At 49.0% G+C, this 25082-nt stretch overlaps 1 protein-coding gene across 1 annotated transcript in view; it reads left to right on the forward strand.

Annotated features, from left to right (window-relative positions):
* LOC140404453 (fibrillin-1-like) overlaps window positions 1-25082 on the forward strand; it is a 716712-nt gene that overhangs the window by 448826 nt on the left and 242804 nt on the right. The gene's annotated exons all lie outside the window — the stretch shown is intronic.

Genomic DNA, 25082 nt, shown 5'->3' on the forward strand with positions numbered 1-25082 from the left:
AGATAGCAAATGCCGACGCACTGAGCCGATTGCCTTTATCGACCGGTCCCATGTCGACCCCCACGACCGGTGAGGTGGTTGCAATCCTAAATTTTATGGACACCTTGCCTGTCACGGCATCACAGATCCGTGAGTGGACCCAGACGGAGCCAGTCCTGTCAAAGGTTCGGCACATAGTCCTGTACGGTGGGCAGCGTAGACAGCTCCCAGGCGAGTTGCGGGCATTTTCATCCAAGCTGTCAGAATTCAGCGTGGAAGACGGCATCCTCTTGTGGGGGACACGTGTGATTGTCCCGGAAAAAGGCCAGGAGCTGATACTAACAGACTTGCACAATGGGCATCCAGGTGTGACCAAAATGAAAATGTTGGCCCGGAGTTATGTCTGGTGGCCAGGCCTCGACACCGACATTGAGAAGGTGGCCCAAAACTGCTCCATTTGCCAGGAGCATCAGAAGCTTCCGCCGGCCACGCCCCTACATCACTGGGAATGGCCAGGGCGGCCTTGGGCGCGCTTGCATGCAGGTTTCGCAGGCCCTTTTCAAGGATCCATGTTCCTTCTATTAATTGACGCCCAGTCTAAATGGCTAGAGGTGCATCAGATGCAGGGGACACCGTCCTGCGCAACAATTGAAAAGATGCGTTTGTCGTCTAGTACGCATGGCCTCCCCGAGGTGCTGGTCACGGATAACGGCACTCCATTCACGAGTGAGGAGTTTGCGAGGTTCACGAATGTGAACGGCATCCGCCATATCCGCACTGCCCCTTACCACCCGGCTTCAAATGGGTTGGCAGAGCACGCAGTGCAGACAACGAAAAGAGGCCTAAAGAAGCAGTCTTCCGGATCAATGGACATGAGACTGGCTCTCGTTTTGTTTACGTATAGGACCATCCCCCATGCGGTGACTGGGGTAGCTCCCGCAGAACTCCTAATGGGCCGGAGACTTCGCACCCGCCTTAGTATGGTTTTCCCGGACATTGGCGCAAAGGTACGCCGCACACAATAACGGCAGGGACAGGGATTTTCTCGGTATCGTCCGATTCGGCAGTTTGCGCCCGGTGACCCAGTGTTCGTTCGGAATTTTGCTGGTGGTGCCCAGTGGGTTCCTGGTGTAATCTTTCGCCAAACGGGCCCTATATCTTACCAGGTGCAAGCCCAGGGTCGTCTCCAGCACAAACATGTAGAACACATTTGGTCCAGAAGACTATCCCCATAAAAGATTCCCCGCCCCCGGAGCTCATTTCTACAGCCGCAGAGACCAGAGACAAGGGAAGGTAGTCCTCACAATCTTCCACTGGTGCCTCACTCGAAGCCTGCGCAGGTCGTTACAGAACCAAATGGAGATAGAGACGCTGACATGACGGAGGCAGCAGACTCTGACTCCGAGATGGAGACACAGGATGCATCAGAGGGGGAATCCTCGGGTCCACGGGCCGTGGATGTACAACCGTTGCGCCGTTCATCACGGAAGCGCTGGTCTCCGTCTCGTTACACGCCGCCTGATCCAGCGCCGCGTGCAAATGGTGTCCGGCCTGCGGCAAAACGAGTCCGACGCCCTCCTTCGCCAGGGTCTTCAGTGGATTCCTTGGACTTTGGGGGGGAGGGATGTTATAACCTGCCTACTTACCATTGGCTGGGGACTAATGACAATCCCACAATCCTGTGGGAGTATGAGCTTCCCCAATGAGGGGGGCGGAGAAACTCTTCGTAAACTCCAGGTAAATAAAGCTGGCCAGTTTGGAAACAGCAGGAAGGAGTGTGCAGCAAGGGAAGTTGCTGTTGCTGTTTTATATATATATATATATATTATATATGTTATTGTAAATAAATGTTGTTACTTTGTATCCTTAAAACTCGCGCTGGATTCTTCATGGCCCTCACAAAAGTCTCATTCCTGGTACTTTTTCTCTCGTGATCGTGATTGTTTCAAATTCTTTTCTACCATTCGTGGAATTTTGATTTTTCTTTTTTTGTATCCTCTCCTGTGTCGACAAATACAAAATATTTCTTCAAAGTCTGCCATTTTTTGATTTCCTATTATTGATTCCCCAGTCTTACCTTCTAAGGGACCAATGCTTACTACTACTGTCTTCCTTTTTTATGTACTTACAGAACCTTTTACTGTTTGTTTTTATATTTGTTGCAATCATTCATTATTTTATTTTAGTTGTCCTTTGCTGACTTCTAAAGTTTTTTAAATATTCTGGCCTACCCCTTATCTTTGCAGTATTATACATCTTAACTATCAATTTCATACCATCTGTTACAATCCAGCTCGGGACTAGTAATGCTTTGCTTAAAGTAAGCAAAGTTTGAAATCCAAGTTACTCACCAGGAGAATACAGTCACAAAATTCCATGGTTTTAAAAAGATAAAATAAATCTTATTATGCAAAGTCAGAACAGCAAAAGGATCTACAATATCTATCTTAATTAAGACAAGGTACATATGTATTAACAGGCAAATTGTGAATGAACAAAGTGCACTGCCCATTACATGGTAGATGCAACCAACACAGATCCCACAGATTTCTCAGTAACCCACCCAAGGCATCAGTAACCAAAAACGATCTCGAGTGACTTTAACTCACTTTTGAAGATCTGGCCTCTCAAGGTCCCTCAAACGATGCTCCAACTTGGTCTGCTTCAAATACTGTTCACTTCCTGTTAGTTCAATTTCCTCCTGAGAATACGATCCATGGGAATCGCGCACGCCTTTAATTACTGGCATACTTCTCTTTTGTAGACCACTAGCTTCACCAGCCTGGCATGGTCCCTGGATTTCTCCAAATTCCTAGCTGCAAGTAGATATAAATATTCCCCCAAGGTGCACGATGGCACAGTGGTTAGCACTGCTGCCTACGGCGCTGAGGACCCGGGTTTGATCCCGGCCCTGGGTCACTGTCCGTGTGGAGTTTTCACATTCTCCCCGTGTCTGCGTGGGTCTCACCCGCACAGCCCAAAGATGTGCAGGGCAGGTGGATTGGCCACGCTAAATTGCCACTTAATTGGAAAAGAAAGTCCCCAAGTCGTCTCCTGAGCCATGACTGCCTCTAGCATGGAGCCAACAACCATCTGCAACCTTCTCAGTTCCCCAGGACTTCTCTGAACCCTAACTGTGTGGAGCCTGCTAACAGCAGTATAATTTTCAGTACTTCAGTATTTTTCAGTTAATTTGAAACCAGAGAACTTCCGCCCATCTCCATGTTCTTGTAGCCTTTCAGTTTTCACTAAATGTTTATAAACTAACTTAGTTCTAACTTCCAAAACATCTCTCTGGAATGCATTTCTTTATAAGCAATATAGGCACCATGCCCCCAGTTCTCCAGCTAAATAAACCCACCTACTGCTTTGTGGCTCTTATCTTTCGGTTAACCCCTGCAGTCAGTATGCCGCCAAAACCTTAAGTGCAAAAGGCTCCAAGCTGCATTATCCCATTATTTATAGGTAAATTTTAATCTTCCCAGAATTAAACTAAACATTACCTCTAAAATATTACCATGAACTGTATATTCACCGGACATCCATAACTATCTATTGCCATGATGGTGCACCCTTTTCATAGATGATTTCTTTATCAGTGGAATATAAATTTGTTGAGAGTTATGAAGCTTCTCATGAAATGTCTGCAGCTGCTTTTATTCTGTCTTGCCTTTACAATTGTTTTTCCATTCCACTTTAGCCAACTTTGTCTTCATTCCATTGTAATTATCTTTATTTAAGTTTAAGACATAGGGCGCAATTCTCCCAGCCCTGCACCGGGCCGGAGAATCGCCGCAACCGTGCCATGTCGCCCTGCGCCGGCGCGCGATTCTCCGCAGTGCAGAGAATCGGCGCCATTTGCGCCGGCGCGTTTGACACATCGCGGGCCGCTGTACGAGGCCAGGCCGCCGATTCTCTGGCCCGGATAGGCCGAGCAGCCGCGCGGAACTAGCAGTGTCCGCCTGGTCGCTGCCGGCGGGAACTCTGAGCGAAGGGTCGGGGGGCAACCTGTGGGGGTGGGGAGTGGGGCTCCGTCCCCGGGGGGGTCCTCCGATGGGGTCTGGCCTGCGATCGGGGCCCACCAATCGGCGGGCCGCCCTCATTCCCCCCCCCCCCCCCCCCCCCTGCGGGCCTACTTTGTTGCGTGTCCGGCCCCAGAACCCCACGCCATGTTGCGTCGGGGCCGGCGTGTTCCATAAAGCCACCGCGCATGCGCGGGTTGCCGCGCCGCCGCATGCGCGGGTTGGCGCCGCCCTCAGTGCGCACCAGGAAGTGAGGCTGGAGTGGCGTGAACTGCTCCAGCACCGTGCTGGCCCCCTATGGGGGCCAGAATCGCTAGTCCCCGCGCCCGTTTCCCGCGATCGTGAAATGGGACGGCGTTCACGACGCCGCGGACACTCTCTCCCGCGATCAGAGAATCGCCCCCTTTGTGTCAGACCCAAATTTCTCACCTTCAAATGGAATGTGCAATTCATCATGCTTTGATCCTGCTTATCTAACGAATACTTTACTATGAGCTCATTACTTAATCCAATCTCTACACATTGGTCTAAAATAGTGTGGATCAAAATTTCAGCAGTAAATAAGCTGAGGCAGGGTGAAGTTTACCAGTGTTTGGGAGTGGAAGTAGGCTGTCTTTAGATAGAGCAGTTATGTGGTTGGAAGCTCGGGCAAAATTCTCCCCAAACGGCGCGATGTCCGCCGACTGGCGCCCAAAACGGCGCCAATCAGACGGGCATCGCACTGCCCCAAAGGTGCGGAATGCTCCGCATCTTTGGGGGCCGAGCCCTAACATTGAGGGGCTAGGCCGACGCCGGAGGGATTTCCGCCCCGCCAGCTGGCGGAAACGGCCTTTGTTGCCCCGCCAGCTGGCGCGGAAATGACATATCGGGGCGGCGCGTGAGCGTCAGCAGCCGCTGACAGTTTCCCGCGCATGCGCAGTGGAGGGAGTCTCTTCCGCCTCCGCCATGGTGGAGACCGTGGCGGAGGCGGAAGGGAAAGAGTGCACCCCCCGGGGCCAGATCATCCCGCCGCCCCCCCAGGACCCCGGAGCCCTCCCGCGCCGCCTTGTCCCGCCGGTAAATAGGTACTTTAATTTACGCCGGCAGGACAGGCAATTTATCGGCGGGACTTCGGCCCATACGGGCCGGAGAATCGGGCAGGGGGGCCCGCCAACCGGCGCGGCCCGATTCCCGCCCCCGCCGAATATCCGGTACCGGAGACTTCGGCAACCGGCAGGGGCGGGATTCACGGCAGCCCCCGGCGATTCTCTGACCCGGCGGGGGGTTGGAGAATGACGCCCCTCATCTCTGAGTTCAACACAGCACTGTTGCAAATAGTCTGGCTTAAATATAAATAGTTGGAATTGATGGTCAGGGAAATGGAGTTTGTAGCAGACATAAAGACATGCGTTTAGTCTTCCTAATAAAAATTCTGCTCATCCAATACTGGATGTCAAACAAACATGTGACATATTAAAGATAGCAGAGGGATCAAGAAAGGATAAGAGAGCTGAGTGTTATCAGATTCGTTGTGGAATTTTACATTTTCCAATGATGTCACTGGAGGGCAGAATGTAGATGAAATGTAGAATGAAACAGGGGATGGATCCTTGGTGGATTGCAGAGGTAAAAATGCAATAATGGGAAGAGAAGCCATTGCAGGTGATTTTCTAGACATGATCCAATGGATAAGAATTGTACTAGGCAAAGGCAGTTACACACAGATTGACGACCAAGTCCAGGAATGGGAGGAGGATGGCACGGTCGATTCTGTTGAAGACTGCAGATAAGTCAAGAAGAATAAGATTGTTTCCCATAGTCATCATTTATGAATATCATTTCTAACTTTGACATGGGTCGCTTCAATTCTCGAGCTTGGGAAAATGACAAACTTAAAAAAGCAGTAATCTGAAGTTTATAATGTGAGATTTTATTTTAAATCTATTTCAGTTAATAAAGCATCAACACGGTTTCAGCTATAGCTCCCCATAAAACACTAAAGCGCCTGAGCAGTGCTCCAGGCACACAGTATCTGTTGGAATGAGCGCTGAAGCATAGATCTTGTTAAACTGTGACACATTTTCCTCGCCAGACCCCACTTCATGCCCCACTCTGCCAGAAAATAACCCATAAATGCTCACAGGCAGTTAATAGTCCTTCAGTAGCTGCTGTAACTAAAATTTGAGTCATGTGCTGAGTGCCAGAAAAACACCTTTGAATGACCTGACGTTACATTGTCATATGGGAGAAATTAGTCCATTTGCACACAAAATAGCACCAGTTCTATTGCCTGGGGAATGCATTATTGGTTTCTGAGATCCGGTAATGCGTTTTTGATTTATGTTAGTAAGCAATGGGGAAACTAAAAAGATGATTGAGATCATCCATATTGTTAAGAAATAATAAACGTAGTGTGCATTTAACAATAGTTGTATAATTACTTTAATAATTAGTTGAATGAAACTATCTGGCAGTGGCACTCCACAATCTATTGATGGATTGTACATAGAGTGGAGCTTGATGCAGATTTTAAACTAATTTTCAACTGATTCAGTTATGTGACAACCAGCGTTTCAAGGTTTTCCAACTTACAATATGATGTCACACTCGGGGTGTTTGAAAGCAGAATGAATTTCCCCAGTGAAGACTTTGCTGTCATACGCTGCTGCTTAAATATTCTTTTTGCCGCGATCACTGCTGGCCCCTTCTTGCCTATTTACAGCATGCACTTGCCAATGGGAAAAGGAAGGTGAACAGTGCCCAGATGCAGACCATTTCCCTCTTATCTGCTCTATTTCCACCACTCTCTGGAACCACCAGATGAGTCAAATCATTGGGGTAGGAATTTGGATAACACATATGGGTCAAGTGAAAGAATGGGACCTAGTAAATGTCAGCTCTCCGAACGGTGGCTTGTCCTCCAAAGACATCAATCTCAATTAAGGCCGCCATTAAAGGAACTGATCAAGTCTCGTGACCCCTTTAATAATCGGAGGAATGTAAGCATGACGATATACAACAGCGTACTTGACTCAGGTTTTGGTGAGAGAGGGAAGGAGTGCTGTCTTTTACAAGACGAGAAGTAATCTGAAAGAGGGAAGCAAGAAACAGCGAGACCAAAGGTCTAGAGGCATTCATTAGGGGGAAAATTGGTTGTTTTTTTCTTAACAGTTAACTAGAACTTGGGAGAAATAAGTATTGTAGTAAATTTATAGCTTAATGAATGAAACTACTTAACATAACTACAGTTAATCACTGAATGATGTTTCGAGTTGATGAGCTGGAGTCCGCACTTCGGACACTGCAACACATTGAGGGGATAGCAGCTTGCACATTGTGATAGGCAATCACATCCTTTAGCTGAAGTACATTGGTGTGACTGTGAGTGACGCAGGAATGGGGATCCAGAAGGTAGCACTGAAGAAATGTTTTTAACTTGACCATAAGCACCAAGGTTCTTGAAGCCCATGTGGACGAGAGATGTGTCTGCAGGGAGGATGAGCAAACTGACCACAGCACAGTGGCCATTCAGGTTGAGGGAGGAAAAAGGGGAGGGCAGTATAGGTAGGGGCATAGATATATTTCTTTAAAACCGAGAGCATGAGTCCCAAAGGCTCTGTTGCTAGCTCAGTGCCAAGGTTAAGAACGTCTCCTTTTCGATGGAGAGGAATTGGAGTGGGAGGAGATGGAACTGGTTGTTCTGATCTACACGTGTACCATTGACACAGCAGAGCCTCTTAGTCCTGTCTAAGAGCACCAGGGCAGCTAATGTCTAAATTAAAAAGCAGGACCACAAAAGCAACCATCTCTGCATTACTATGCAAGACATGGGCAAGTTGAAATGGACTTAAATGCACGGCTCAAAAAATGGTATGGGAGAAATAGGTTTGAATTCATAGGACATTGGCTACAATACTAAGAAAGCGGGAGCTGTTTCTTATAGAAACCTATAAAATTCGAACAGGACGAGACAGCGTAGAAGCACAAAGGATGGTCCCAATGGTGGGTGTTTCCAGAACCTGAGGTCACAGTCTAAGGCTACCCAGGAGACCATTTAGGACAGAGATGAGGAGAAATCCAACTCGATTTTCAAATTTGCTGATGACACCACCATAGTGGGTCGGCTTTCAAACAATGATGAACATAGAACATTAAACATTACAGCGCAGTACAGGGCCTTCGGCCCTCGATGTTGCGCCGACCTGTGAAACCACTTTTTTTTTTTTATAAATATTTTATTGAAAATTTTTGGTCAACCAACACAGTACATTGTGCATCCTTGACACAATATTATCACAACACAAATAACAATGACCTATTTTATAAACAAAAAATGAATAAATAATAAATAACAAAAATGAACACTAACCCTAATTGGCAACTGCCTTATCACAAGTAACACTCTCCAAAAATATAATTTAACAGTCCAATATATAATTATCTGTCGCAACGACCTATACATATTATACAGTATATATTAACAACCCTGAGAGTCCTTCTGGTTCCTCCTCCCCCCCCCCCCCCCCCCCCGATCCTGGGCTGCTGCTGCTGCCTTTTTTCCATTCCATCTATCTTTCTGCGAGGTATTCGACGAACGGTTGCCACCGCCTGGTGAACCCTTGAGCCGACCCCCTTAGAACGAACTTAATACGCTCTAGCTTTATAAACCCTGCCATGTCATTTATCCAGGTCTCCACCCCCGGGGGCTTGGCTTCTTTCCACATTAACAATATCCTGCGCCGGGCTACTAGGGACGCAAAGGCCAAAACATCGGCCTCTCTCGCCTCCTGCACTCCCGGCTCTTGTGCAACCCCAAATATAGCCAACCCCCAGCTTGGTTCGACCCGGACCCCCACTACCTTTGAAAGCACCTTTGTCACCCCCATCCAAAACCCCTGTAGTGCCGGGCATGACCAAAACATATGGGTATGATTCGCTGGGCTTCTCGAGCACCTCGCACACCTATCCTCCACCCCAAAAAATTTACTGAGCCGTGCTCCAGTCATATGCGCCCTGTGTAATACCTTAAACTGAATCAGGCTTAGCCTGGCACACGAGGACGACGAGTTTATCCTGCTTAGGGCATCTGCCCACAGCCCCTACTCGATCTCCTCCCCCAGCTCTTCTTCCCATTTCCCTTTTAGTTCATCTACCATAGTCTCCCCTTCGTCCCTCATTTCCCTATATATATCTGACACCTTACCATCCCCCACCCATGTCTTTGAGATCACTCTGTCCTGCACCTCTTGTGTCGGGAGCTGCGGGAATTCCCTCACCTGTTGCCTCGCAAAAGCCCTCAGTTGCATATACCTGAATGCATTCCCTTGGGGCAACCCATATTTCTCGGTCAGCGCTCCAGACTCGCGAACTTCCCATCCACAAACCGATCTTTCAGTTGCGTTATTCCTGCTCTTTGCCACATTCCATATCCCCCATCCATTCCCCCCGGGGCAAACCTATGGTTGTTTCTTATCGGGGACCCCCCCAAGGCTCCAGTCTTTCCCCTATGCCGTCTCCACTGTCCCCAAATCTTCAGTGTAGCCACCACCACCGGGCTTGTGGTGTAGTTCCTCGATGAGAATGGCAATGGGGCTGTCACCATAGCCTGTAGGCTAGTCCCCCTACAGGACGCCCTCTCTAATCTCTTCCACGCCGCTCCCTCCTCCTCTCCCATCCACTTACTCACCATTGAAATATTAGCGGCCCAATAATACTCACTTAGGCTCGGTAGTGCCAGCCCCCCCCTATCCCTGCTACGCTGTAAGAATCCCTTCCTCACTCTCGGGGTCTTCCCGGCCCACACAAAACCCATGATGCTCTTTTCAATCCTTTTAAAAAAAGCCTTCGTGATCACCACCGGGAGGCACTGAAACACAAAGAGGAATCTCGGGAGGACCACCATCTTAACCGCCTGCACCCTCCCTGCCAGTGACAGGGATACCATATCCCATCTCTTGAAATCCTCCTCCATTTGTTCCACCAACCACGTTAAATTTAACCTATACAATGTGCCCCAATTCTTGGCTATCTGGATCCCCAGGTAACGAAAGTCCCTTGTTACCTTCCTCAACGGTAGCTCCTCTATTTCTTTACTCTGCTCCCCTGGATGCACCACAAACAACTCACTTTTCCCCATGTTCAATTTATACCCTGAAAAATCCCCAAACTCCCCAAGTATCCGCATTATTTCTGGCATCCCCTCCGCCGGGTCTGCCACGTATGTTGTTCCTCTGTTTAAGAAGGGTGGCAGGGATAATCCCGGGAACTACAGGCCGGTGAGCCTTACTTCAGTGGTAGGGAAATTACTGGAGAGAATTCTTCGAGACAGGATCTACTCCCATTTGGAAGCAAATGGACGTATTAGTGAGAAGCAGCACGGTTTTGTGAAGGGGAGGTCGTGTCTCACTAACTTGATAGAGTTTTTCGAGGAGGTCACTAAGATGATTGATGCAGGTAGGGCAGTAGATGTTGTCTATATGGACTTCAGTAAGGCCTTTGACAAGGTCCCTCATGGTAGACTAGTACAAAAGGTGAAGTCACACGGGATCAGGGGTGAACTGGCAAGGTGGATACAGAACTGGCTAGGCCATAGAAGGCAGAGGGTAGCAATGGAGGGATGCTTTTCTAATTGGAGGGCTGTGACCAGTGGTGTTCCACAGGGATCAGTGCTGGGACCTTTGCTCTTTGTAGTATATATAAATGATTTGGAGGAAAATGTAACTGGTCTGATTAGTAAGTTTGCAGACGACACAAAGGTTGGTGGAATTGCGGATAGCGATGAGGACTGTCTGAGGATACAGCAGGATTTAGATTGTCTGGAGACTTGGGCGGAGAGATGGCAGATGGAGTTTAACCTGGACAAATGTGAGGTAATGCATTTTGGAAGGGCTAATGCAGGTAGGGAATATACAGTGAATGGTAGAACCCTCAAGAGTATTGAAAGTCAAAGAGATCTAGGAGTACAGGTCCACAGATCACTGAAAGGGGCTACACAGGTGGAGAAGGTAGTCAAGAAGGCATACGGCATGCTTGCCTTCATTGGCCGGGGCATTGAGTATAAGAATTGGCAAGTCATGTTGCAGCTGTATAGAACCTTAGTTAGGCCACACTTGGAGTATAGTGTTCAATTCTGGTCGCCACACTACCAGAAGGATGTGGAGGCTTTAGAGAGGGTGCAGAAGAGATTTACCAGAATGTTGCCTGGTATGGAGGGCATAAGCTATGAGGAGCGATTGAATAAACTCGGTTTGTTCTCACTGGAACGAAGGAGGTTGAGGGGCGACCTGATAGAGGTATACAAAATTATGAGGGGCATAGACAGAGTGGATAGTCAGAGGCTTTTCCCCAGGGTAGAGGGGTCAATTACTAGGGGGCATAGGTTTAAGGTGAGAGGGGCAAAGTTTAGAGTAGATGTACGAGGCAAGTTTTTTACGCAGAGGGTAGTGGGTGCCTGGAACTCACTACCGGAGGAGGTAGTGGAGGCAGGGACGATAGGGACATTTAAGGGGCATCTTGACAAATATATGAATAGGATGGGAATAGAAGGATACGGACCCAGGAAGTGTAGAAGATTGTAGTTTAGTCGGGCAGTATGGTCGGCACGGGCTTGGAGGGCCGAAGGGCCTGTTCCTGTGCTGTACATTTCTTTGTTCTTTGTATAGTAGCAAATCGTCCGCATACAAAGATACCCGGTGTTCTTCTCCTCCTTTAAGTACTCCACTCCACTTCTTGGAACCCCTCAACGCTATCGCCAGGGGCTCAATCGCCAGTGCAAACAATAATGGGGACAGAGGGCATCCCTGCCTTGTCCCTCTATGGAGCCGAAAATATGCAGATCCCCGTCCATTCGTGACCACGCTCGCCATCGGGGCCCTATACAACAGCTGCACCCATCTAACATACCCCTCTCCAAAACCAAATCTCCTCAACACCTTCCACAAATAATCCCACTCCACTCTATCAAATGCTTTCTCGGCATCCATCGCCACTACTATCTCCGTTTCCCCCTCTGGTGGGGCCATCATCATTACCCCTAACAGCCTCCGTATATTCGTGTTCAGCTGTCTCCCCTTCACAAACCCAGTTTGGTCCTCGTGGACCACCCCCAGGACACATTCCTCTATTCTCATTGCCATTACCTTGGCCAGGATCTTGGCATCTACATTTAGGAGGGAAATAGGTCTATAGGACCCGCATTGTAGCAGGTCCTTTTCCTTCTTTAAGAGAAGCGATATCGTTGCTTCAGACATAGTCGGGGGCAGTTGTCCCCTTTCCTTTGCCTTATTAAAGGTCCTCGTCAATACCGGGGCGAGCAAGTCCACATATTTTCTATAGAATTCGACTGGGAATCCATCCGGTCCCGGGGCCTTTCCCGCCTGCATGCTCCTAATTCCTTTCACCACTTCTACCTCGATCTGTGCTCCCAGTCCCACCCTTTCCTGCTCTTCCACATTGGGAAATTCCAGCCGATCCAAGAAGCCCATCATTCTCTCCCTCCCATCCGGGGGTTGAGCTTCATATAATTTTTTATAAAATGTCTTGAACACTCCATTCACTCTCTCCGTTCCCCGCTCCATCTCTCCTTCCTCATCCCTCACTCCCCCTATTTCCCTCGCTGCTCCCCTTTTCCTCAATTGGTGTGCCAGCAACCTGCTCGCCTTCTCCCCATATTCGTACTGTACACCCTGTGCCTTCCTCCATTGTGCCTCTGCAGTGCCCGTAGTCAGCAAGTCAAATTCTACATGTAGCCTTTGCCTTTCCCTGTACAGTCCCTCCTCCGGTGCTTCCGCATATTGTCTGTCTACCCTCAAAAGTTCTTGCAGCAACCGCTCCCATTCCTTACTCTCCTGCTTCCCTTTATGTGCCCTTATTGATATCAGCTCCCCTCTAACCACGCCTTCAACGCCTCCCAGACCACTCCCACCTGGACCTCCCCATTATCATTGAGTTCCAAGTACTTTTCAATGCACCCCCTCACCCTTAGACACACCCCCTCATCTGCCATTAGCCCCATGTCCATTCTCCAGGGTGGGCGCCCTCCTGTTTCCTCCCCTATCTCCAAGTCTACCCAGTGTGGAGCGTGATCCGAAATGGCTATAGCCGTATACTCCGTTCCCCTCACCTTCGGGATCAACGCCCTTCCCAGCACAAAAAAGTCTATTCGCGAGTAGACTTTATGGACATAGGAGAAAAACGAGAACTCCTTACTCCTAGGTCTGCTAAATCTCCACGGGTCTACACCTCCCATCTGCTCCATAAAATCTTTAAGTACCTTGGCTGCTGCCGGCCTCCTTCCAGCCCTGGACTTCGACCTATCCAGCCCTGGTTCCAACACCGTATTAAAATCTCCCCCCATTATCAGCTTTCCCATCTCTAGGTCCGGAATGCGTCCTAGCATCCGCCTCATAAAATTGGCATCATCCCAGTTCGGGGCATATACGTTTACCAAAACCACCGTCTCCCCCTGTAGTTTGCCACTCACCATCACGTATCTGCCCCCGTTATCCGCCACTATAGTCTTTGCCTCGAACATTACCCGCTTCCCCACTAATATAGCCACCCCCCTGTTTTTCGCATCTAGCCCCGAATGGAACACCTGCCCCACCCATCCTTTGCGTAGCCTAACCTGGTCTATCAGTTTCAGGTGCGTTTCCTGTAACATAACCACATCTGCCTTAAGTTTCTTAAGGTGTGCGAGTACCCGTGCCCTCTTTATCGGCCCGTTCAGCCCTCTCACGTTCCACGTGATCAGCCGGGTTGGGGGGCTTCCTACCTCCCCCCCCCCCCCTTGTCGATTAGCCATCCCCTTTTTCCAGCTCCTCACCCGGTTCCCACGCAGCTGTATCTCCCCCAGGCGGTGCCACCCGGCCATCCCCTCCCATACCAGCTCCCCCCTCTCCCCAGCAGCAGCAACCCAGTAATTCCCCCCTCCCACCCCCCCCCCCCCCACCCCCGCTCGCGTAATTACTCCCCCCATGTTGCTCCCAGAAGTCAGCAAACTCTGGCTGACCTCGGCTTCGCCCCGTGACCTCGGCTCGCAACGTGCGACGCCCCCTCCTTCCTGCTTCTCTATTCCCGCCATGATTATCATAGCGCGGGAACCAAGCCCGCGCTTCTCCCTTGGCCCTGCCCCCAATGGCCAACGCCCCATCTCCTCCACCTTCCCTCCTCCCCCCATCACCACCTGTGGAAGAGAGAAAAGTTACCACATCGCAGGATTAGTTCATAAAACTCCTCTTTCCCCCCTTTTTAACCCCCCTCTTCGCCCCCCACATTCGCCCCACCACTTTGTTCAAACGTTCTTTTTAATAACCCGCTCATTCCAGTTTTTCTTCCACAATAAAAGTCCACGCTTCATCCGCCGTCTCAAAGTAGTGGTGCCTCCCTCGATATGTGACCCACAGTCTTGCCGGTTGCAGCATTCCAAATTTTATCTTTTTATGAAGCACCGCCTTGGCCCGATTAAAGCTCGCCCTCCTTCTCGCCACCTCCGCACTCCAGTCTTGATAAACGCGGATCACCGCGTTCTCCCATTTACTGCTCCGAGTTTTCTTTGCCCATCTAAGGACCATTTCTCTATCCTTAAAACGGAGGAATCTCACCACTATGGCTCTGGGAATTTCTCCTGCTCTCGGTCCTCGCGCCATCACTCGGTATGCTCCCTCCACCTCCAACGGACCCGCCGGGGCCTCCGCTCCCATTAACGAGTGCAGCATCGTGCTCACATATGCCCCGACGTCCGCTCCCTCCGCACCTTCAGGAAGACCAAGAATCATCAGGTTGTTCCTCCTTGCGTTGTTCTCCAGTGCCTCCAACCTTTCCACACATCGTTTCTGATGTGCCTCATGCGTCTCCGTCTTCACCACCAGGCCCTGTATGTCGTCCTCATTCTCGGCTGCCTTTGCCTTCACGACCCGAAGCTCCCGCTCCTGGGTCTTTTGTTCCTCCTTTAGCCCTTCGATCGCCTGTAGTATCGGGGCCAACAGCTCTTTCTTCATTTCCTTTTTGAGCTCTTCCACACAGCATTTCAAGAACTCTTGTTGTTCAGGGCCCCATGTTAAACTGCCACCTTCCGACGCCATCTTGGTTTTTGCTTGCCTTCCTTGCCGCTGTTCTAAAGGATCCACTGCAATCCGGCCACTTTCTCCTCCTTTTTTCATCCGTATCCAGGGGGGATTCCCTTCTGGTTTACCGCACAGTGTTTTTAGCCGTCAAAATTGCCGTTGGGGCTCCTATCAAGAGCCCAAAAGTCCGTTTCACCGGGAGCTGCCGAAACGTGCGACTCAGCTGGTCATCGCCGCACCCGGAAGTCCCCTGTGAAACCACTCTAAAGCGTAGTGGAGAACATGCCCCTGTCTACATCAATGGGAACGAAGTAGAAAGGGTCGAAAGCTTCAAGTTTTTAGGTGTACCAACAGCCTGTCCTGGTCCCCCTATGCCGACACTATAGTTAAGAAAGCCCACCAACGACTCTACTTTCTCAGAAGACTAAGGAAATTTGGGCATGTCAGCTACAACCCCCACCAACGCCTACAGATGCACCATAGAAAACATTCTTCCTGGTTGTATCACAGCTTGGTATGGTGCCTGCTCTGCCCAACACCGCAGGAAAGTACAAAAGGTTGTGAATGTAGCCCAGTCCATCACGCAAACCAGCCTCCCATCCATTGACTCTATCTATAATTCCCGCTGCCTCAGAAAGTCAACCAGCATAATTAAGGACCCCACGCACCCCGGACATAGTTTCTTCCACCTCCTTCCATCAGGAAAAAGATACCAAAGTTTGAGGTCACGTACCAACCGACTCAAGAACATCTTCTTCCCTACTGCCATCAGATTTTTGAATGGACCTACCTCGTATTAAGTTGATCTTTTCTCTACACCTTGCTGTAACTATAACATTATATTCTGCAGTCTCTCCTTCCTTCCCTATGTACGGTATGCATTGTTTGTACAGCATGCAAGAAACAATACTTTATACTAATACATGTACACTAGTATACACTGTATACTAATGCATGTGACAATAATAAATCAAATCAAATCAAAATTTCTTGACCCAGGGAGTAGTTGGCCTGTGGAATTCTTTACCACAGAAAGCTATGGAGGTCAAGTCACTGAATATATTTAAGAAGGAAATAGATTTTTGTACTCTTAAGTGTGTCAAGGGATATCAGGAGAGCATGGGAGTTACCACAGGAAGTAGTTGAGGTCAAAACATTGCACGTTTTCAAGAAGCAGTTAGATATAGCACTTAGGCGAAGGTGATCAAAGGATATGGGGGGAAAGCGGGATTAGGTTATTGAGTTGAGTGATCAGCCATGATCATAATGAATGGCGGAGCAGGCTCGAGGGTCAAATGGCCTTCTCCTGCTCCTATTTTCTATCTTTCTATGTTCCATTGCGATGGGCTTCACTTGAATTGCGCTGGGACCAGTGTCCTGACGAATCAGGTAACTAGGAATTTAGAGAGGGCTTTAATCTAAGTAATGTGGGTATAAGGAGGAGAGTTCATGTGAGGGGAAATTTCGAAAGTTAAAGAGAAAGCGCAGGACAATAATGCTGGCGGAATGATACAAGAGTGTGACAGGAAGAGACAGATCATATTAACATAAAAATACACCAGCTAGTAGGGTCAGATTAGGGTTTAATGGTAAAAAGTCAGAATTAGAGGCTTTCTATCTGAATGCATGCAGCATTTGTTTGTTTTTTTAAAAACATTTTATTAAGGCATTTATGGTTTTATAACAATAAAAGATATAAATACAAATGTAAAAATAGTTCAGTGCGTAACACATCCCTCCATCTCCCACTGTTTCCGCCTAATCTAGACAAAAAATAGCCTGTCTCGCCCCAACTCCCTCTTTCTCCCTAACCCCTCCACTTATTGAATTTGCTGACAGTTTAGTTTTCTCAGAAGAAGTCGATAAACGTCTGCCACCTCCGAACAAACCTTAACATTGATCCTCTCAGGGCAAACTTAATTTTCTCAAGTCTGAGAAACCCAGCCATGTCGCGAACTCATATCCCTCAATTTGGGGGCTTTGAGTCCCTCCACGCTGGTAATATCCGTCTCCGTGCTACAAAGTCGGCAAAGGCCAAAACGTCAGCCTCTCTCGCCCCCTGGACTCCCGGAACTTCCGACACTCCAAAGACCGCCACCTCTAGACTCGGCGCCATCCTCGTTTTTAGTACCATAGAAATGACATCGGGTGGCACGTTAGCACAGTGATTAGCGCAGTTGCTTCACAGCTCCAGGATCCCAGGTTCGATTCCCGGCTTGGGTCACTGTCTGTGAGGAGTCTGCACATTCTCCCCATGTCTGCGTGGGTTTCCTCCGGGTGCTCCGGTTTCCTCCCACAGTCCAAAGATGTGCAGGTTAGGTGGATTGGCCATGATAAACTGCCCTTAGTGTCCAAAATTGCCCTTAGTGTTGGGTGGGGTTACTGGGTTATGGGAATAGGGTGGCCAAATTCCCCTAAGATCCGCAGAATCTGCCCCATTCCCCCCCCACCCCCCTGCCCAAACAGGTCAGAAATATATAGGATCGTCTGCATATAATGAGACCCCCCCCCCCCCAGACTAGCACCATCTAGTCCTTTGATGCTCTCAGCGCCATCGCCAATGGCTCTATAGCCAAGGCAAACAACAGTGGGGAGAGGGGACAACCTTGCCTTGTCCCCCGGTGCAGTCTAAAGTAGAACAAAGAAAATTACAGCACAGGAACAGGCCCTTCGGCCCTCCCAGCCTGCGCCGATCCAGATCCTTTATCTAACCATGTCTTCTATTTTCCAAGGATCTACTTCCCTCTGTTCCCCGCCCGTTCATATATCTGTCTAGATGCATCTTAAATGATGCTATCATGCCCGCCTCTACCACCTCCGCTGGCAAGGCGTTCCAGGCACCCACCACCCTCTGCGTAAAAAACTTTCCACGCACATCTCCCTTCAACTTTCTCACTCTCACCTTGAAATCGTGACCCCTTGTAATTGACACTCCCACTCTTGGAAAAAGCTTCCTGCTATCCACCCTGTCCATACCTCTCATAATTTTGTAGACCTCAATCAGGTCCCCCCTCAACCTCCGTCTTTCCAACGAAAACAATCCAATTACGAAAACAATTTGGGCAGCACGGTAGCATTGTGGATAGCACAATTGCTTCACAGCTCCAGGGTCCCAGGTTCGATTCCGGCTTGGTTCACTGTCTGTGCGGAGTCTGCACATCCTCCCCGTGTGTGCGTGGGTTTCCTCCGGTGCTCCGCTTTCCTCCCACAGTCCAAAGATGTGCAGGTTAGGTGGATTGGCCATGATAAATTGCCCTTAGTGTCCAAAATTGCCCTTAGTGTTGGGTGGGGTTACTGGATTATGGGGATAGGGTGGAGGTGCTGACCTTGGGTAGGGTGCTCTTTCCAAGAGCCAACGCAGACTCGATGGGCCGAATGGCCTCCTTCTGCACTGTAAATTCTATGATAATCTACTCAACCTTTCTTCATAGCTAGCACCCTCCATACCAGGCAACATCCTGGTGAACCTCCTCTGCACCCTCTCTAAAGCATCCACATCCTTCTGGAATGTGGCGACCAGAACTGCACGCAGTATTCCAAATGTGGGCCTAACCAAAGTCCTATACAACTGTAACATGACATGCCGACTCTTGTACTCAATACCCCGTCCGATGAAGGCAAACATGCTGTATGCCTTCTTGACCACTCGATCGACCTGCGTTGCCACCTTCAGGGTACAATGGACCTGAACTCCCAGATCTCTCTGTACATCCATTTTCCCTTGGATTCTTCCATTGACCATATAGTCCGCTCTTGAATTAGATCTTCCAAAATGCATCACCTCGCATTTGCCTGGATTGAACTCCATCTGCCATTTCTCTGCCCAACTCTCCAATCTATCTATATTTTGCTGTATTCTCTGACAGTCCTCCTCGCTATCTGCAACTCCACCAATCTTAGTATCATCTGCAAACTTGCTAATCAGACCACCTATACCTTCGTCCAGATCATTTATGTATATCACAAACAACAGTGGTCCAAGCACGGATCCCTGTGGAACACCACTAGTCACCTTTCTCCATTTTGAGACACTCCCTTCCACCACTACTCTCTGTCTCCTGTTGCCCAGCCAGTTCTTTATCCATCTAGCTAGTACACCCTGAACCCCATACGACTTCACTTTTTCCATCAACCTGCCATGGAAACTTTATCAAACACCTTACTGAAGTCCAGTATATGACATCTACAGCCCTTCCCTCATCAATTAACTTTGTCACTTCCTCAAAGAATTCTATTAGGTTTGTAAGACATGACTTTCTCTGCACAAACCATGCTGCTTATCACTGATAAGTCTATTTTCTTCCAAATGTGAATAGATCCTATCCCTCAGGATCTTCTCCAACAGTTTGCCTACCACTGACGTCAAGCTCACAGGTCTATAATTCCCTGGATTAGTCCTGCTACCCTCCTTAAACAAAGGGACAACATTAGCAATTCTCCAGTCCTCCGGGACCTCACCCATGCTCAAAGATTCTGCAAAGATATCTGTTCAGGCCCCAGCTATTTTGTCCCTCGCTTCCCTGAGTAACCTGGGATATATCCCATCCGGACCTGGGGACTTGTCCACCTTAATGCCTTTTAGAATACCCAAAACTTCCCCTTCCTTATACCGACTTGACCTAGAGTATTTAAACATCCATCCCTAGCCTCAACATCCGTCATGTCCCTATCCTTGATGAATACCGATGTTTAGCACAGGGCTAAATCGCTGGCTTTGAAAGCAGACCAAGGCAAGCCAGCCTTGGTTCAATTCCCGTAACAGCCTCCCCGAACAGGCGCCGGAATGTGGCGACTCGGGGCTTTTCACAGTAACTTCATTTGAAGCCTACTTGTGACAATAAGCGATTTACATTACATTACATTAAGAATCTCACCCATTTCCTCTGACTCCACGCATAAATTCCCTCTTTTGTCTTTGAGTGGGCCAATCCTTTCTCTAATAACCCTCTTGCTCCTTATATACGAATAAAAGGCTTTGGGATTTTCCTTAACTCTGTTAGCCAAAGTTATTTCATGACCCCTTTTAGCCCTCTTTATTGCGCCTTTGAGATTTGTCCTACTTTCCTGATATTCCTCCAAAGCTTCACCTGAGGAAGGAGCAGCGCTCCGAAAGCTAGTGACATCGAAACAAACCTGTTGGACTTTAACCTGGTGTTGTAAGACTTCGTACTGTGCTCACCCCAGTCCAACGCCGGCATCTCCACATCATCAGTTTTAAGTCGCCTAGATCTTATTTATGAGTGCTTCCTTTTTCACCTTAGCTAGTCTCACAATTCCACCTGTCATCCATGGTTCCCTAATCTTGCCATTTCTGTCCCTCAGTTTCACAGGGACATGTCTGTCCTGCACTCTAATCAACTTTTCCTTAAAAGACTCCCACATTTCAAATGTGGATTTACCCTTAAACAGCTGCTCCCAATCCACATTCCCTAGCTCCTGACGAATTTTGTTATACTTGGCCTTTCCCCAATTTAGCACTCTTCCTTTAGGACCACTCTCGTCTTTGTCCATGAGTATTCTAAAACTTGCGGAATTGTGATCGCTATTCCCAAAGTAATCACCAACTGAAACTTCAACCACCTGGCCGGGCTCATTCCCCAATATGGCCCCTTCCCGAGTTGGACTATTTACATATTGCTCTAAAAAAACACTCCTGTATGCTCCTTACAAATTCTGCTCCATCTACGCCTCCAACAGTACATGAGTCCCAGTCAATGTTTGGGAAGTTAAAATCTCTAATCACGACCACCCTATTGCTCCTACGTTTTTCTATAATCTGTCTACATATTTGTACCGCTACTTCACGCTCGTTTTGGGAGGCCTGTCGTAAAGTCCCAACAATGTTACTGCACCCTTCCTGTTTCTTAGCTCTACCCATATTGCCTCAGTGCTCGAATCCTCCATCGTGCCCTCCTTAATCACAGTTGTGATATTATCTCTGACCAGCAATGCAACTCCTCCACCCCTTTTACCTCCCTCTCTATCCCTCCTGAAGCATCTATACCCTGGGATATTTAGTTGCCAGTCTTGCCCTTCCCTCAACCAAGTGTCAGTAATACCAATAATATCATCTTCCCAGGTACTAATCCAAGTAGTCCGAACTCACCCAGTTCGTCTGCACACTCGCCACCGCTGCCTGGTACAGCAACTGAACCCAGACAATAAAGCCCTGCCCAAACCCAAACAATCCCAGGACCTCCCACCACGGTCAAAGGCAACCACCACCTCCGTCTCTCTCCCCTACCCCCCCCCCCCCCCCTTTCGAGGGCATCATGATCACATTGAGGAGCCTTCTAACATTGGCCATTAGCTGCCTGCCTTAACAAACACTGCCTGGTCTTCCCCTATCATCCCCGGAACACAATCCTCTATCCTCGAGGCCAGAAGTTTGGTCATCAATTTGGCATCGACATTCAGTAGGGAGATTGGTCTGTATGACCCACATTGCTCTAGGTCCTTCTCCCGCTTCATGATTAATGAGATCGAAGCCTGTGACATTGTTGGGGGAAGAACACCCCGCTCCCTTGCCTCATTAAATATCCTCACCAGCAGCGGGCCCAGCATCCCAGAAAACCTCCAATCCCTCTACCACTTCTACAATCATGATTGGGGATTCCAACCCCTCCACCAACCCTTCCTCCACCTTCGGAAACTTCAACCCTTCCAAAAACTGCCTCATCCCCGCCAGCCCATCTGGAGGCTCCGACTCATACAGCCGACTATAAAACTCCTTGAACACCCCATTCACCCCCGCTGGGCCCAAGACTGTGTTCCCCCTCTGTCTTTCACTCTTCTTCTCTCCCTGGCCGCCCCCCTTTTCCTGATCTGGTGTGCTAGCATCCTACTGGCCTTCTCACCATACTCATATACTGCCCCCCCCCTCGCCTTCCTCAACTGCCCCACCGCCTTCTCTGTGGATATCAGACCAAACTCCATTTGCAGCTTCTGCCGCTCCTTCAACAGCCCCGCCTCTGGGGCTTCGGAGTACCTTCTGTCCACCTGGAGTATCTTCCTAACCAGCCTAGCCATCTCTGCCCGCTCCACTTTCTCCCTATGAGCCCGTATCAAAATCAGCCTACTCTGATCCACTACCCTCAGCATTGCCATGCCCGCCTTCAACCTCTTCAAATGCGCGAACACGCGAGCGCTCTTGACCAGTCCATTCAACCATCTCACATTCCATGTGATAAGCCTGATTGGGGGGGACCCCTCCCCGGCCGGTTAACCATCACCCTTCTCCTTAGCCAGCCTCCAGTCCGGCAGCCCGCGCTTCCTCAGACCCGCCCTGGGGTGTTCACCACCGTCGATTTCCAATTTGTCTCCAAGCGCCAGTCCCTCCTCCGTCAGCAGAACAATTCCCCCCCTCCTCCGATCCCCCCACTAACAAAACAGCAATCCCAACCCCCCCATAACAAACTAATCACCTGCTCGCCCCCCACTGCGCTTCCGTGAGCTAGCCCGCCCAACTAGCCTGCTAGCCCCCGCCCATGGGCCAAGCATCCTACCCCCCCCCCACTGATCTCCCTCCCTGCTCAAACATACATTTGCTAAACCTAACAATCCCCAACAAACACAAAGAAGAAAATTCCACCCAATGTCCCCCAATAAGAACAAAGTTAACCTGCATACAAAACTGAGCAACGGACCAAACATTGGTACAAAAACGTTACATACACAGCCCAAAAAGAAAAGAAATTTAGCAGCATAGGTCCCCAAGTTCAATGTCCTCCATCACCTACCAGCCCCTGCCCTTAACAAAGTTCATCACCTCATCCGGCGATCCAAAATAATGTTCTTGACCCTCGTAAGTGACCCACAAACAAGCTGGGTACAGCATGCCGAACTTCACCCCTTTCTTGAAAAGGATCGATTTAACTTTGTTGAAGCGCGCCCTTATTTTGGGCAGTTCTGCACCCAAGTCCTGGTAAATGCGCAACTCGTTACCTTCCCATTTGCAGCTCCTCGTCTGCCTGCCCCACCTCCAGATCTGTTCCTTGTCCAGGGACTGGTGCATTCATACCACCATTCATACTGCCTTCGACGGATCATTCATCCGCGCTTCCTTGTAAGCACTCTGTGAGTCCTGTCCACCTCCAAGGGTCGAGTAAACATACCTACCCAAACAGCTTCTCGAACATACGTGCCACGTGTGCCCCTGCGTCCGATCCCTCGATGCCCTCCGGGAGGCCAACAATCCTCAAATTCTGCCTGCGCGACCTGTTCTCCAGATTCTCCACCTTCTCCTGCAGCCTTTTCTGGTGGTCCCTCATCAGCTCCATCTCCGCTGCCATTGCGGTTAGCTGGTCCTCGTGCTCAACCACTGCCTCTTCCACCTTCTGGATCGCCTGTCCCTGGGCTTCCAATCTTTGTTGCACCCGGTTAATCCCCTTCTTAATCAGGTCCAGGTACTCCTCTCTGCTTAGCAAAGCTCTCCTGAAGGAATTCCACCAGCTGCTCCGTTGACCACTGGGCCGGCAATCCCAGTCCCTGAGTCTCCGCCATGTTTTCCTGTGCTGCAGACTCCACTTTCTTCTTTGCCCAACGATCTCTCCTTTGCAGACCACTTCTGGTTCACAAAACCATAAACTGGTAGGGGATTCTTCTCTACCTTTTTTCTCCAATTTTACAGATCAAATCCCCCATAAGTCGGGGGAAAAGGTCCCAAAGGTCCACCACGAGCGGGAGCTATCAGATAAGCGACTTCTCACTCCATGGCCGCCACCGGAAGTCTTGCCTGCAGCATTTGTAACAAACTATAGAAATTGATGGCACAAATAAAAATAAATGGGTATGATATGGCGATTACCAAGATATGATTGCAAGGTGAGGAAGGTTGGGAACAGATAATTCAAGGATATTTGACATTTTAAAAGGATAGGAAGAAAGGAAAAGGCAGTGCAGTAACTTTATTAACAAATGGATAGATCAGTGCAGTTCAGAAAATTCAAAGTGTAGAAAAGGTGGAGATGGCAAATGGGAAGGGAAACATTGGCCCCCAGAGAATGAAACTGGAGAATTAATAACATGAAACAGGAAGTGGCGGAGACTTTGAAGAAGGTTTTTGTATTCATCTTTACAGCAGAAGACAGACATATTTCAATAATAGTAGAAAATCAAGTGGCAAAAGAGAGGGAGAATCTTAAAGCAATCAACCTAATGGGGCTAAATGCTGAACTGATGACCTATATCCTTGACAGAGGATTTGCTAACTAGCAGGAATCAAGTTAGGATAAATGGATGGTTTTCAGGTTGGCAAACTGTAACAGCTGGGGTGCTGCAGGGATCAGCACTGGGCCCTCAACTATTTACAATCTATATTAATGCCTTTGATAAAGGGGCAGATTGTTTATTGCTATGCTTTCTAACAATACCAAGTTAGGTGGGAAAACAAGTTGTGAGAAGGGCTCAATCTTGTGCCATCCCCCATGGCAAGATTGGAAGCGGAGGACATTTAATCAGGTGTGAGGGTGGTAGATTAAGACCCTGTCACCCTTCTGCCTCTCTCCCAATTTGGTCCATGGCGGTAATGCCCAGGAACAGCTGCTAACATCACAAGGGCCTCATCCTACTGAGGAATGTTATTGACCCAAAAGCAGGGTCATCATCTAAGGAGCCTGACTAGCAAACCCGTGCAGAATTGCTTGCAGGCTCCAAGGGGGTATCCCTGTATCAAAAGTACTCAGTGCCTTATCAATGGATCTGGAATCAGAATGGGAGAGTTCCACTGCCCTTGCTGCCAACCTATGGCCTCGTTCCTGCCATCACTTCCTTGGAGCCAGCGTCCAGCAACAATCCTCATCCTTCCATGAGTGTTATACTGGCAGTAACCACCACCTCTCCAGTGGCACTGTCATTCAAAAGAGCTTCAGTCTCTGATTGCCAGCAGCTCTCACCAGGCAGAACTTCTGCCCCCTGAATGCTCCTCCTCTTTGAAGGTCTTAGATCTTTAGAATTCTTTACCGCAGAGAGCAGTGGAAGATGGGTCATTGATTATACTCTGCAAGGAAATGGAGGGTTGAAGGGGGTGAGCAAGAAAGTG

The sequence above is a fragment of the Scyliorhinus torazame genome, chromosome 30, assembly GCF_047496885.1.
Source record: "Scyliorhinus torazame isolate Kashiwa2021f chromosome 30, sScyTor2.1, whole genome shotgun sequence".
Lineage (NCBI taxonomy): Eukaryota > Metazoa > Chordata > Chondrichthyes > Carcharhiniformes > Scyliorhinidae > Scyliorhinus > Scyliorhinus torazame.